Consider the following 13,783-nt stretch of genomic DNA (forward strand, 5'->3'; position numbering starts at 1 on the left):
TTAAAGAGGAACAAGTACAAGAACCAAGTTTACCCAAAGGTGGATTTATTTATCCAGACAGGAGTGACAAAAATACGGGGGGGGGGGGGGGCAAGGGAGTTCCATATGATAATGGAACAGGGTTATGGAAATGGTGCACCATGGAATCCAACATGGATGAGGAGAAAAAGAAAAAACATTGATGGACTGGGAGAAAACAGAAGCCCGCAGAGTGTCAAAGAATAGATAAGGTCTGTATGGTTGTTTTGGATAATCTTTTAATTATATACCTCAGTGGACTTTCATCCATAATACTAATACTTAATTTCACTGAGGGAAGATCTTTCCTGTTTTCTTTTGACTATGGCAGTGTGAGAAAAGAATAAAGCCAAGAGTTTTCCTTTATCTTTCACCCAAAGCTCACGGAGCTTTAAATGCTTTGATCAAGAAAAGCAAAGGAAGAAAGGGATAAAAAAAGAGGAATTTATGGTCCTATAATTTAAACTGGACAATTCCCAATTACACTAAATGTAGAATAATAAATGAGAGAACACTATGGTGCTGTAAGCAGCCAAACCACCAGTCAGCCACTAAATATGTATGATGCATCCTATGGAGACCCCACTTACAAGCCTCACTGTACAAACTGGGTACAGAACATCCCATGCAGACAGGGACAGCTCGGGGTCTGTCCAGGAACCTAGAGATCCGAAGGCATCCCTAGACCCGCTAACCACTAAAAGGAAGTAACCTGAGGCATGCATTGGAGCCTATAAGATTCAGGGTAGCTTTGGAGCTTCTGAGCTGTTTTGCCTGAGTCATTAGACTCAATGTAAGTTAATCTAGAAAAAGGGACGTCAATCCCTAGCTGATAAATATTTTCACAAATTTCCCATGTGCCAGTGATAATACTAGGTGCTAGAGATACTAGAGCTGACAAAACATAAGTGGTTCTTTTCTTCATGGGGCCTAACACATACTCAAGATGACAGGTATCAAATAATTGCTAATATTTAAGTAAATAAGCTGTCCAAAGGGCTACAGTAAGACAGGATGTACCATCAATGGATATTTAGGAATATTTGAGGTTTATTAGCCCTGGAGTAGGGGGAGGAGGTGATAGCAAGGAAGAATTTATCAAAGACACCCAGGTTTGGAGATCAGGCAACATGGTGGTGTGAGTAGCATTTACTAAGACAAAGTATCTAAGAGAGGGGCAGCTTAGGAAAAGAAAGCATGAATTTAGTTTCAAACATCTTACACTTGAGATGCTTGTTAAACATCCTAGTGCAGGTACATAGTGAACAGATAAAAGGATCTAAAGCTTAGCAGAATGATCTGGGCTGGAAAGATAGATTTTCTCCTAGTTGCCACTTTGCTCAAAGGAGTCCCGGATATAACCACTGCTGCCATCAGTGTCTACTTGATGAAGGCAGTGTGGGCCAAGAAGGAAGAGATCCACTTTCAGAATTCCTTTCACTACATACCAGCCCAGCTTAATTATCAAAGCTGTTCTTTAAAAAATTACAATAGGCAACAGGTACCTTCAATACATCCTCCATGCATTACTATGGTAATCCTTCTAAAACATAGGTTGATGATGTTACCTTCCCTCTGATCCACAGGATAAAAACCAAGCTTCTACATGTGGGGTTCAAGATCTTTTATAACCCAGTTTCATTTCCTTCTATGCTCACTCATAATCTCCACGACCCATTCCATGTCACACACTTTTCTTCTACAACCACATCAACCTCTAGGAAGGAGCCCTTGATGGCTCATGCCTCTATATCTTGTTCATGCCGGTACTTCTTCCTCAAGTATCTTTTGTCCTTTTGTTCTGCCTGCAAAACTCCCACTCTCCCCTCAAGATCCTGTTTCACTTATTCACTTATTCAAAAACCATTTTGAAGCTAATTTTCTGTAAGATCTGTGGATCTTATGTGTATGGAATATAAAGCCATACACAAGAAAGGTATTATCCACCCATACTATGTCGTATGCGGCATACTAGAAAAGGACATCCCAAATGGGTGTGCTATAGACTTTAGTTTTTTCCCATTGGGAGATGGGAAAAATCCTTCTATGACATGCTCAGAGATTTACTGTACTGCTTGCTTATATATTCTGGATCTCTTCTCCTTGCCTTATTTTTTCTCCCTAAGTTTTTGGCTCATGCTGTTCTGACCAGGTATAACATAGTATTTTATTTTACTAGGTAATTTCATCTTATTATTTGTTTTTTAAATGATCAAAGTCCACTGTCATTCCTATGAAGGTGTGTTGATTCCAATGTAATACCTAAAATGCCTGCCATTACTTATATGCAGCTGGCCTTTTTTCGTGTTTGCAAGATTGCAGTGACCAATCTCTTTTTCAATCTCTCTCTCGGGGTGTGTGTGTATACACGTGAACACACACATCTGTCCCTCTTCTAAGTATTATGAGTTATTTCCTCACTGGACATATACATAGACTACATACACTTCCATATAACATCAACCGCCCAAGATTTCCTGTGTAACCATTCAACGATCTGTCATATATCCTCATAAGGGCCACCACTTTCTCCATCTCCTAGTTACCCCAGCCTTCTGAGTGTTGACTGATACAACACACCTTGGCCCTCCCATCTCTACACTCCTCACTATGTTAGCCATGGATTCACGATGTGCTCTACTTCCCAGCATCAACAACTGGAATCTGTACCACTTTATAGAGGATTCTACCTCACCATACCAACCGTGAACAAAAGTCAAATGCAAATCTGTTTTAAAAGATACAGGAGGGGCGCCTGGGTGGCTCAGTTGGTTGAATGGCTGACTTCGGCTCAGGTCATGATCTCACAGTTTGTGAGTTCAAGCCCTGCGTCGGGCTCTATGCTGACAGCTCGGAGCCTGGAGCCTGCTTCAGATTCTGTGTCTCCCCCTCTTTCTTCCCTCCCCTGCTTGTGCTCTGTCTCTCAATAATAAACAAACATTAAAAATTTTTTTAAATAAAAAAAAGATACAGGAAAGATTAGGAAAGATATTTAAAAGCTTGGGAAAGGTTATTTTTTTTATCTCTTGGGTGCTTGAGCAACCCTGAACCATCAAATAAATGAGATATTTGAAATGTATCCAAGACCATATTATTCAGGCACAGTAAGGATCCAAAGTCTGTATGTATCACATGGGCTTCTGGAAATCCTACTAACATTTATCTTTCAGTGATGTTGACATTCGGTCTCTTTGAAGGTGTCTGGAAAGGAAACTACTGCAGAGCTGAACTTACAGAACTTGTTTATAGACAGGAGCTCTTCCTCCCAGTTTAGTTATGTGAGCAACTTAAGAAACGGCAGTGACAGGAAAATTATAAATGTAGGTAAACTGTAGAAGGAGAGGGTGGTAACTGTGTTGGTCAAAACATGGTCCTTCCTAAGGGAGATGTAGAGATAAGAGGAAGGGACATACCTAAATAAGGTGTTTGATTAAGGCTAAAGCCAAGACTCTTCCCGAAACTCAAAGCTGATTTCTCTGTCTCTTTGGCTCTCAATATGACCAATAGTCCCGTACTTAAAAAGAAAGCTAAGGCTGATTAATTAGTTCCAACAGATGCTATTCTATCCAAGGCCATAGAAATAATACCCTGAAACAAGGATAAATTTCATTGTTTCAAAACTGCAACCTGCATTGAGTGAGCCATCTTGAAATTACATATCGCTGAGCATAAGAACCTGGATAGGACTGTTGGAGTGATCAAAGTCCAAGTCACTCTTGCTGGACTGGGAGAACGCTCCAAGGTACACACTCCTCAGTACAGTGCTATTTATATAAGGGAAAAACAGAAACAAATTAAAAACTGGTCTTTCTACACTTAAGGTGGTCATTTTAGGTCAGTAATAAAAATGGTAAGTATAGACCCAAGACACAAAAATTCTTATTGGAGCATGTGAAGTCACAGCGACAAAAACTGAATGTACACTAGGATTATAATTATTTTTCCAGTATTTACATATTCAGGCAAAAACTGGAAAGGCATATACAAATATAAAAGTCTAAGTTATGGTGTTAGGGAGGGGGAAACTATGGGTGATTATCCTCCATTTTCTGAAATTTTATAACACTGTTACTTTATCTGTATAGAAATAAGTAAAGCATGCCAAATTGATGGGGCTTCAGAGGCACTATCTTTATATATCATAGACAGTATTTTATTATTGCCCAGGGAAGCAATTCTGCCATTCTATTTCCTTCTAAATTTTATGTTAATTAAAAAGGGAGAGTGATCCTCAACAGCCCAAGACCCAATAAATGTCAGCTCAGCATTTGTGGAAAATGCTAAGACCTACAAGACAACGAAGAATTAGCCTAATTCAGAGACTAGTAACATTCTAGAGTGAACGGTCTTCTTGGTCCTTACACGGAATGTGTCTCAGAGGAGCCAACGTGGATAGACGCAGGGGAGGGTTTCTCCCTCCATTACCAGAATGGTTAAGGTGTTGGTGACGGTTTACAGAGATCCAGATTTTATTAGCTTTAGCTATCTAGAGTGGCCAGGGAAAACTAAAAGCTCTCTGGTAGGAAACACTGTCAATTGATTAAGGCAAGACTGACAGCAATGAAAATGAGGATTCTGGGTTCTTGTGGAAAGACAAAAACAAAAGAAAGATGAGCACCAAATTAGCATTTTTATATAAGAGAATGCATGCAGCTGTAGTTGGGGTAAATCAATAGAAGTATGTTGCTCTCCACACTTAATATTTTATTTTTGAAATGCACTTAAGATCCTAGACTAGCACCCAAAAACCTCATGTTTTATAATACTACTGATAACTAAAGTTTACAGACCTTTATTACATTGAGCACATATTCACTTATTCTATCTCACACGACCATTTCAGGAACCCTTTGAGGACAAAAGGCAAGCACTGTTATTCACATTTTACACATGGGAGGAAGAAGTGAACCAACCAGCTGCCACTCACCTACAAAGTGGCAGAGTCCAAACTTAAGTTCAAGGAATCTGACTCCAGGCCACCCGTAAGTCTTGCTGCCTCTCACAGGCAACATTAAAGTAGTTAGGGAAAAAAGCTCCCTTCTGGCAAAATTGGTATTTAGGAAGAGGCTCTGACTTTCTTATCAGCTCTGTCCCTACCCAGAATTCCTCTACTCTGAGACTCCCGTCTTCCAAAGGGAATAAAACTCATTAACACTAACGTGACAGCGGAATACCGAGCGTGCCCCCTAAGTTTGCCTTTGCACTGGTAACGCTAGGAGAGAGCATTCTTAAAAACAATGGTGTGAACAAATGGTGGAATTTCTGTACCTGCTAAAAACAAAGGAACAGAAATATTTTGGGGGCCTTCCAATCATACAACCGCAGGACCATGTATTCTACTTATGAATCTGATGCTGTATAAGCCTCTCATCAATTCGGGACGCCAGCTGTGGTAAAGCACAAAAACAAAAATATGGTTCAGCTCTACCACGTGCAAGCTTGTGCGGCCAAGAATAAACAAAATCAAATGACTCTGAGGTTCCATTTCCTCATGTGAAGAACGGAAGTTTTTATTTACAGTGTTGGAGTGAAGATAAATGAGATAAAACTGAATTTCAGGGAAGGGGTGATCATTATTCTTAGTATTTTCAGTGAGCTCTCTTTGGAGGCTTTTATCCTCTAAAATCAAGTTACTTCCTCCAGCAATGTTGTTATTCTAGAAGCAGCCTCAGAGATTTTACAATTTACTGTTAGCATTACAAAGAAAGAGCAACTCATCTAACAATGTGTTATCAAATCCATTTTTGTAACTTTGAGCATTATCTAGGAAGCTTAGGAGTGAGCATGACTTCAAAGCATTCAAAACACCGATGCTGTTTTGGGTGTGGGTGTGGGTGTGGGTGTGGGTGTGGGTGTGTGTGTGCGCGCGCTTCAGTAACTCAAAGAAGGCAGCTCGCATAATTAGAAAAGTATACGCTGCCATGGCTTTAGATAGATACATATAGATATGCCTATGTATCATACACACATCCAACATCTAAACATAAACTGATCAAGTTTATTAATCACTGGGAAATGGGATGGAATTAGCATGTCTTAACATTCCCTAGGGCACACATCTGGCAGTCTGTCTCACAATGTTAATGTTCTGCAACTTTGATGGTATGTATTCATCTGTGTGTGCAGTGTAGCTTTTAGGAGCCTTGGGAGGTTTGTCCTAGAATATAATTTCTTCCTTCTCCTGACCAGCCTAAGACTTGTAGCCCAGGTTGAACAAAGACTTAAGTGTCTAACTACCACCTACATAAAAAATACAGATAATTCTTTTTTTGTTAATTTTTTTTAATGTTTATTTATTTTTGAGACACAGAGAGACAGAGCATGAACGGGGGAGGGGCAGAGAGAGAGGGAGACACAGAATCTGAAGCAGGCTCCAGGCTCTGAGCTGTCAGCACAGAGCCTGATGCGGGGCTCGAACTCACGGACTGTGAGATCATGACCTGAGCCGAAGTCGAACGCTCAACCGACTGAGCCACCTAGGCACCCCAAAATACAGATAATTCTTGAAGATATCTTCATTTTTTGTCCTATCTTGTCTTTAAGTCACATGATGTTTTTCAGCTAAGTAAAGATACTGAGGTACCTTTGAAATCTGGAGATTAGCGAGTGAGGTCCAGAATGTAGGAAGGACACTTGCAAGAGGTGGTACATATGGGTGTTTTATAGTAAGAAGACAGCCAAAAAAAAAAAAAAAGTGTCATTAAGCTTATAGTATACAGTGTTGCTTTCCTACTTGGAATCTATTCCCTATTCTATCTTCCAAACAGTATCCCAATTTGTTTTCTTCTGCCTATATAGCCCATGTGCCTCAGGGGCCGCTGTCCCCATCCCAGGTCCCGAGACAGGCCTAAATGGACTAAATGTAATCTAGTCTTCCTCCTTGAAACTTACTGGATCAAAAATGGGCATGTGACTCATTGAGGGCCAATAGGATTTCCAAAGAGAGGCCTTTTGTGGGGGTGAGAGTGTGGGTTCCAGGTCAGTCATTCTTCATTTTTCTGGGAGAGCTTTCAGAGGAACTCTTCCTTCTTTACTTCTGCATGCTGTCATACACAAATGTGATGTTCAGTCACAAGAAGCCAACACTCAGAAGGAAGCCGAATGAAGAGAATGGCAAGGAAATGAAGCCCAAGCCACTAGATGAGGCATACCTGAAGCCCACACCTCACCGTTGCATTTCTCCAGGTGTGAGCAACTACATATCTTCACTGTATACACCTGGTGGAGTGGTGTTGGATTTTTTGTGACTTGCTGCTCATGCAGCCCAAATGATAGGGAGCCAAAGATAAAACGTTGTGTTGTGTGGGACCCACAGTCACCGTGCTCTGAGCAGGCATCTTTAAAAAAAAAAAAATCACAGGCATCTACACCATCTGTCACTTGTTATAAGTAAAAGCTAGACAAAGAGAAGTCATGTGACTGTCCAAGGCATTGCTGTGCAACTGACAAAATCTAGGTTGAAATATTCTTGTCTCTCCTATCCTAACACTTTCCTTCCCCTGGAATGCCTTTTTTTTTTTTTTTTTTTTTTTTACAATCAAGATCATCTATAAACTGAGGAAAGGTTCTACAAAAATGTCACCCTCATTTTGAAATAATTTGAATACATAATTATTCATCTATCTAAGAAAAACAATCCATTTTAGAAAATTAATTATTGAGTATATCAAGTGCTTTCATTCTTAGAACCCATAATGTGAACTGGCTGGATCATAATTAATGCTTTCTAGCACGATTCTTATAAAGGTGTCTCTCCAATCAGATCTGACAGCCTACTTACCCAATTTGGCTCTTATGCCTTCAAGATCTTAATAAAACAAAAGTGAACTTGAAAGTTGTTCCAAATAGGAATGTAGAATTAAATATAGGGTCCCTGATATATAATATTTTTACTGACTTTGCTAATCAAAAAACAATAGAATTATTTTTCAGTTGTTTTTGCTCACAAAGCTAAACATTAAACCTTCCTAAAGACACGGACAGTAAATGGGGCCACCATCCCACAAATACATGCTGTACCCTCTGCCTTTTCACTCTCTTAGACGTTATATATGTTACAGAGGTATTATATATAGTATACATGCAGAGCTTTATTTTTATAGCAAACTCATTCATAATGGTTGTACTGAGTATTTTAAAACCAAAATATATAGTATATAGTATAATAAATATGCAAGATACTATCTTGGCCCACATCTAATGAGCTTTACTGATTAAAGTATTTAAACTGATTATAATACAGGATTTTTGAATAGATGACACTCCCCAGTCAGTACAAACTATGTGGGAAAAGACAAGCAAGGTCTCTCGGGGCGGTAGCTCAGTCGGTTGAGTGACGGTTGAGTGACTTCAGCTCATGATCTCATGGTTCCTGGTTTTGAGCCCTTCGTTGGGCTCTGTACTGACAGCTCAGAACCTGGAGCCTGCTAAGGATTCTGTGTCTCTGACTCTCTCTGCCCCTCCATGATTCACACTCTTTCCATCTCTGTCTCTCTCTCAAGAACATTAAAAAAAAATTTTTTTTAAAAGACGAGCAATGTCTCTCTATAGATCTATAATTTGCAAACTGAAGTTTAACTTTATATAAATGCTTGCTATTGAAATATGACAGTTCACTCCCAGCACCAATAGATGGGATCCTATATTCGAAGCCTCTTCATTTAGAGCCTTGGAGAGGAAATTCCTTGTGATATCATAGTTTCTACCTCTGGAGTCAACTCTACGACTAACACTGCCCGTGTGAGTTTCTGTTAAGGTTCGGGTGACCCCATCTGCCACCTGGCTCCCAATAAGGCTTTCTCTCAAGCTGTTGCTACAGCTTTTATTTGTCTGGTCACCTGTTGCAGGTAGGGATGTTGTCTTCCATCAGGTTAAGAGACAGACATGGTGGTCCCAGAGGTTAACAGAAAAGTCTGTGCTCCTAAGGACAGCCCCTAACAAGTCCTAACTTTACGATGCAGGGACTCAACAAACTGAATATGCACATGGCCAGGTACCAATGCCATCTTTATGCCAACAACAAGGCCATATTGGTCTTAAGCAACGTTTAATAGTAAAAGGGACAAAGAGTCAGTAACTCCTCAGTTCGCGTTTCTCACGTTTGCGGTCAGCTTTCATTCACGAATTGCATCACCTTGCAGACATGCTCAGAAGTGCACTGACCCAACCATGAGAGTGAGCTAGTGAATGAAGGTGGCTGATAAACTTTCAATACAAACCGTGAGATTTAATTTATTTGATTTCCACATCTGAAAACCCCAAATAAGTCTTCCCAGACAGGGGCCCCATTCCAGATGATTTCATTGTTTCGGCAAAACATTCAAGGAAGAAAATCTCAGTTATTCAAAATGTACCTTTTTACCATATAAAGGTTTATCCTCCAGAGACAAAGAACAATAATTGCTGCAGTGCTGGTTGTTCCTCTTTCCTAACTACCACCATCAAAATGACTAACAAAAATATCAGAGTAAGGGAATCTAATTAATTTAAAACAAGAAGGATTGCAACTTGGGTGTAAAAGAGGATCTGCTGAGTTGGGAGGATTTTAAACACGAAAGCTATTTCAAAGGGAGAGCTTTACAGATAAAGAAATAAAATCACCCATCCTCTTAAGACTTGGGTCAACTGCTAATGTAAGAAACAGTAAATGAAATAGGACTCAGAAAGGATTCTTAGAAGCAAGCAAATAAACAAAAAGCACCCTCTAGAGAAAGCTAGCTGTATTAAATTCAACACTGTAAACACCATAAGATAACAAGGGGCACCTGGGTGGCTCAGTCAGTTAAAGCGTCTGACTTTGGCTCGGTTCACGATCTCACAGTTGGTGAGTTCCAGCCCCGTGTTGGGCTCTGAAGCTGACAACTCAGAGCCTGGAGCCTGGTTTGGATTCTGTGTCTCCCTCCTTCTCTGCCCCTGCCCTGCTCATGTTCATATTCTCTCTCTGTCTCAAAAATAAACTCAAAAAAAAGTTTAAGATAACATTACAGGAATTTGCAAAGAAAATGGCAATTATCCTTTAAGAAGTGAGGGGAGATTGTGTCAAAAAGAGATAATTTGCTGAACATTCATTTGCCTTTCTACTAAAATGCCTAACTTGACATCATTGATTAGCATTAACGCAGACACCCAAAAGAAAATATTTTCAAAGCTGTGAGACAAATCAAATTATATTCTTTGGCAAATAAGGTTTAGAAGGAATTATCTTGTGAAAGATGCCAGGAATTGTCAAAAGAAACCTTATTTCCATTTAAAATACAACTGGGGGGGGGGGAACATGCTTTAAAGACAAATGCTGGACACCTGCCACCTTTACAATACAGGCAAATTCCCAAATCCCTAACTGTCCAGGTGTTTTATTTTTTAAAGGAATCCAGTGGTACCAAAATCTGTCAAAACACTGGATTTCATACCATTTGCCCACTTTCCTAAAATTGTAAAGTGGAAGTTCCTTCCACCTGCCCCAAGTCTTAGCCGAAATTAGACTATGGAGAAGGAAGCAAGGGAGGTGTTATAAATCACTGCTCTGTCAAGTCCAAGTCAAAACGCAAACATGTAAATCGCTCTGAAGCTAAAAAAGATTCCTCCCAAGGCCAAAGAAAGAATGTTTGTTTACACCTTTGTAAATAAAGTTCTGTCAAGCTGGGAGGAAAATACACTCGTATTCACAGGGGTAGCCAGGGAGCCAGTCCTATGAATCTCCAATGTAATCTATTTCCACACAAAGGACATTCTCACCAGCTTCCTCCTGGGACAGTAAATAATCACTAATCATCCCAGATGGTGTGAATGCAAACTTATCACTGACAGATAATAAATCAGGGCATTCTGATATGTGCCATGCTATTATAGTTCCAGTGATTTCACACCGATGGGACATTCAAACTGCTAAGTAGCATAATTAGTTACAGATAATTCCAAGACATTAATCATACTTGGGATAAGTCCTTGAAACAAACATTGAAAATGTTTTTTATGTTTTCTGGTTTTTTATCACATATAGTACCAAATGCCAGAGAGGGACTAATTTGCTATTGGGCTTGTAAGCATGCAGGCATTTAACATGAACAGCATTTTTTAATCCCCAGAATTGATATTCCATCACACAGTTTATGAAACAAAATACCCTTCCGCAACCACCTTGTCAATTTCTCAAAGCTCTGCTCCAACAAGACATTTAATTTTATATTCAAGAGAATTTGAATTTGATTCGACTATTTCTTTGAAAAAAAATGCAACTGTCCATTTATGAAGAAATGCACTGCCCACCTCAAGAACAATTGTGAAGCCAGTCACTTTTCTTTCAGGATCCATCTTCCTAGTGTTTACTCCAACATTTTAGCTTACTTGCACTAAACGTGTCCTGCCAAACTTCTGGCAGTGTTTTAACCTAATGCCCCATTCAGGCCCACTTACTCTGAAATGGAGTTCTGATTATTCATTCTCCTAGTCTCCTTCAAAACTTACTCCTCCTGTCTAGATCTTCACAGCCACCCTCTGGAACCGAGCCATACCCAAGTATTAACAAGTGGGAACAATTTAATGAAAGCTATCCTCCTTACTATTACAGTTGCATTTTAAGCTATTAGGCTTGAAAATGAGGAGAGTTTGGGATGTGTTATCTTCGTCTATGGGAACCCCACAAGTCAGGATAAATGAGCAACTAGCTTATGTCTACAGATGGTCACAAGTTAATAGGCCAGCCCAGTGTTTGGGAGCTACCCCAGGAGTTGTTTCAAGGCTTCAAAAGCACTACGTGTGGAGAATGCCATAGAGCTCTTTGACATGTTACTTCTAGATGATCCATAAACTGTCTACCAACCAAAATTCTAAATCTACTCTTCCACATTATGTATGCTTTCATATAACTTACAGCGTTTCTCTAAGTCAGAACATTTTCACTTTTAGGAAATTAAATCTGTTGATCTGCTCACTTTTTCTTTTAGCAATGGTATTTTAGACAACTCTTGTGAAAGTCTTTCCCTCCCATAAATTAATGGAAATATTCCCCTGATTTATCTTCTAGTCATTTTACTTTTTACATAATATTTAAATCTTCAATTTATCCAGAGTGTATTGTGGCTGTGGCCTGAGCCCATTTCCAAATGGGTAGTATGCTGTCCTAATGACATTAATTTATAAAGTCAACTCTTCGTTCCAAATTCCCATCAATAAAATATACAGTAAATCAATTAAAACATACCTATATGATGGAATGTATAGTTCTTTAGAAGAAAGTGACTCTATACGTAATAATGCCAACAATGTACAGATTGAACAGTTACAAGAAGAGCACACTGAAGTCTGTATGATATGACCCCATTAAAAATAAGTCTCTGGATATAACATACACACATTTGTATAAACATTGAAAAATTCTAAAGACATATAGATCAAACTGTTCGTGACTCTTCTAAGGATCAGGATTGGGGATGGAGGAGAGTCTTCTTCTTCTAACTCTTTATACTTAAGTAATTTTTAAAAAATTGATAGTAAGTATATACATCCTTTGCATTTTAACACAAGTCTTTCTAACCAAAACAACTCACTCCTTAATGTTAACCAGTGGTATAAACAAAACATACCTTCCAAATGCATACAATGCATACAAAATGTACTTGCTAAGAACCTCCTCTCTTTTTCCGGGATTGTGTCTTGAACAAGAAATTCACTTTTATTGAGTTTAGCTTCAGAAGTTTTGGAGTTGCTACTGCAGTTGTCCCTATAATGATTATTTAACATAGTACTTTAGGAAAGTAACATATGCATACAAAAAATTAAGAGATCAAAGCAGTTCCACACTCCTGATACTAAGGACTGTAGGAATCAGATTAGGAAGAAATCCCCAGAAGAGTTTTGTAAAAAGGATGGGACAGAGCTGGCTAAGTTTTGGTGACATGTGGAGGAAGTGTGCGAGTACAGTGCAGAATCAGGAAAGCAAACATTAAATAGAGGAGTCTCCTTGGAGAATGTTTTTATTAAGAAGCAGTCGAGTTAATTCTGAAATGTAAGTTAGAACTTAATTACAGAAAATCCTCAGCGTCAGCCCAAGGGTTGCGAACTTCGTCATGCAGAACCAGTATGACAAATAGGTATTATTTCTCATGTAAATGCCAATTGCTAGGGAGGGCTGCCTCTCACTGAGGTTGAGAAAGACTCTCAAGTTAGACCTCAGTATCATTTAGACATACCTTCGTGATCAATTAGCAGCGTGACACGTGGGCTACTGCAGAAGGCACTGTTCTGTGCTGGAAACACGCAAACCCTGCTAGAGGCCAAGCGGCTTTTCGATGTGGAGAAATAGATCTGACAGTGTTTCCAAAAACATCAACAGGACCTAATGTTAGTGAGACAAGGAAGAGAGTAAGCAGAACAGGACTTGGAGAGGCCGGAGGGAAAGGAGGCATCAACAGTGAGCCTAAGGTTTTGAGCCTTGAGTCCTAGAATGCTGGCCGCATTTTCAAAAATCAATAATTCATACAAGAGTTCATTTTCAGGGAGAAGGTAATGAATTCCTATTTTTTGAGCCAGTGGGCATGTGAAAATGTCTTGTAGGAAGTTTGGGGTATGATACTGAAAATGACGAATAAAGAAAAAAGGAAGCCCTTTTTTCCTTTCCTCTTTAAGGAGGCATATTGCTGGAAGAAAAAAAAAATCATGACCTACTTACAAATCATCCCAAATGTGAGTTCCAGGAAGGGGATGGTTTAACAATCCACTGGGGAGAATAAAATAAGTTGTACATTTCTCCCCCTCAAAAAAAAGATGC

Source organism: Lynx canadensis, chromosome X (assembly GCF_007474595.2).
Source record: "Lynx canadensis isolate LIC74 chromosome X, mLynCan4.pri.v2, whole genome shotgun sequence".
Classification (NCBI taxonomy): domain Eukaryota; kingdom Metazoa; phylum Chordata; class Mammalia; order Carnivora; family Felidae; genus Lynx; species Lynx canadensis.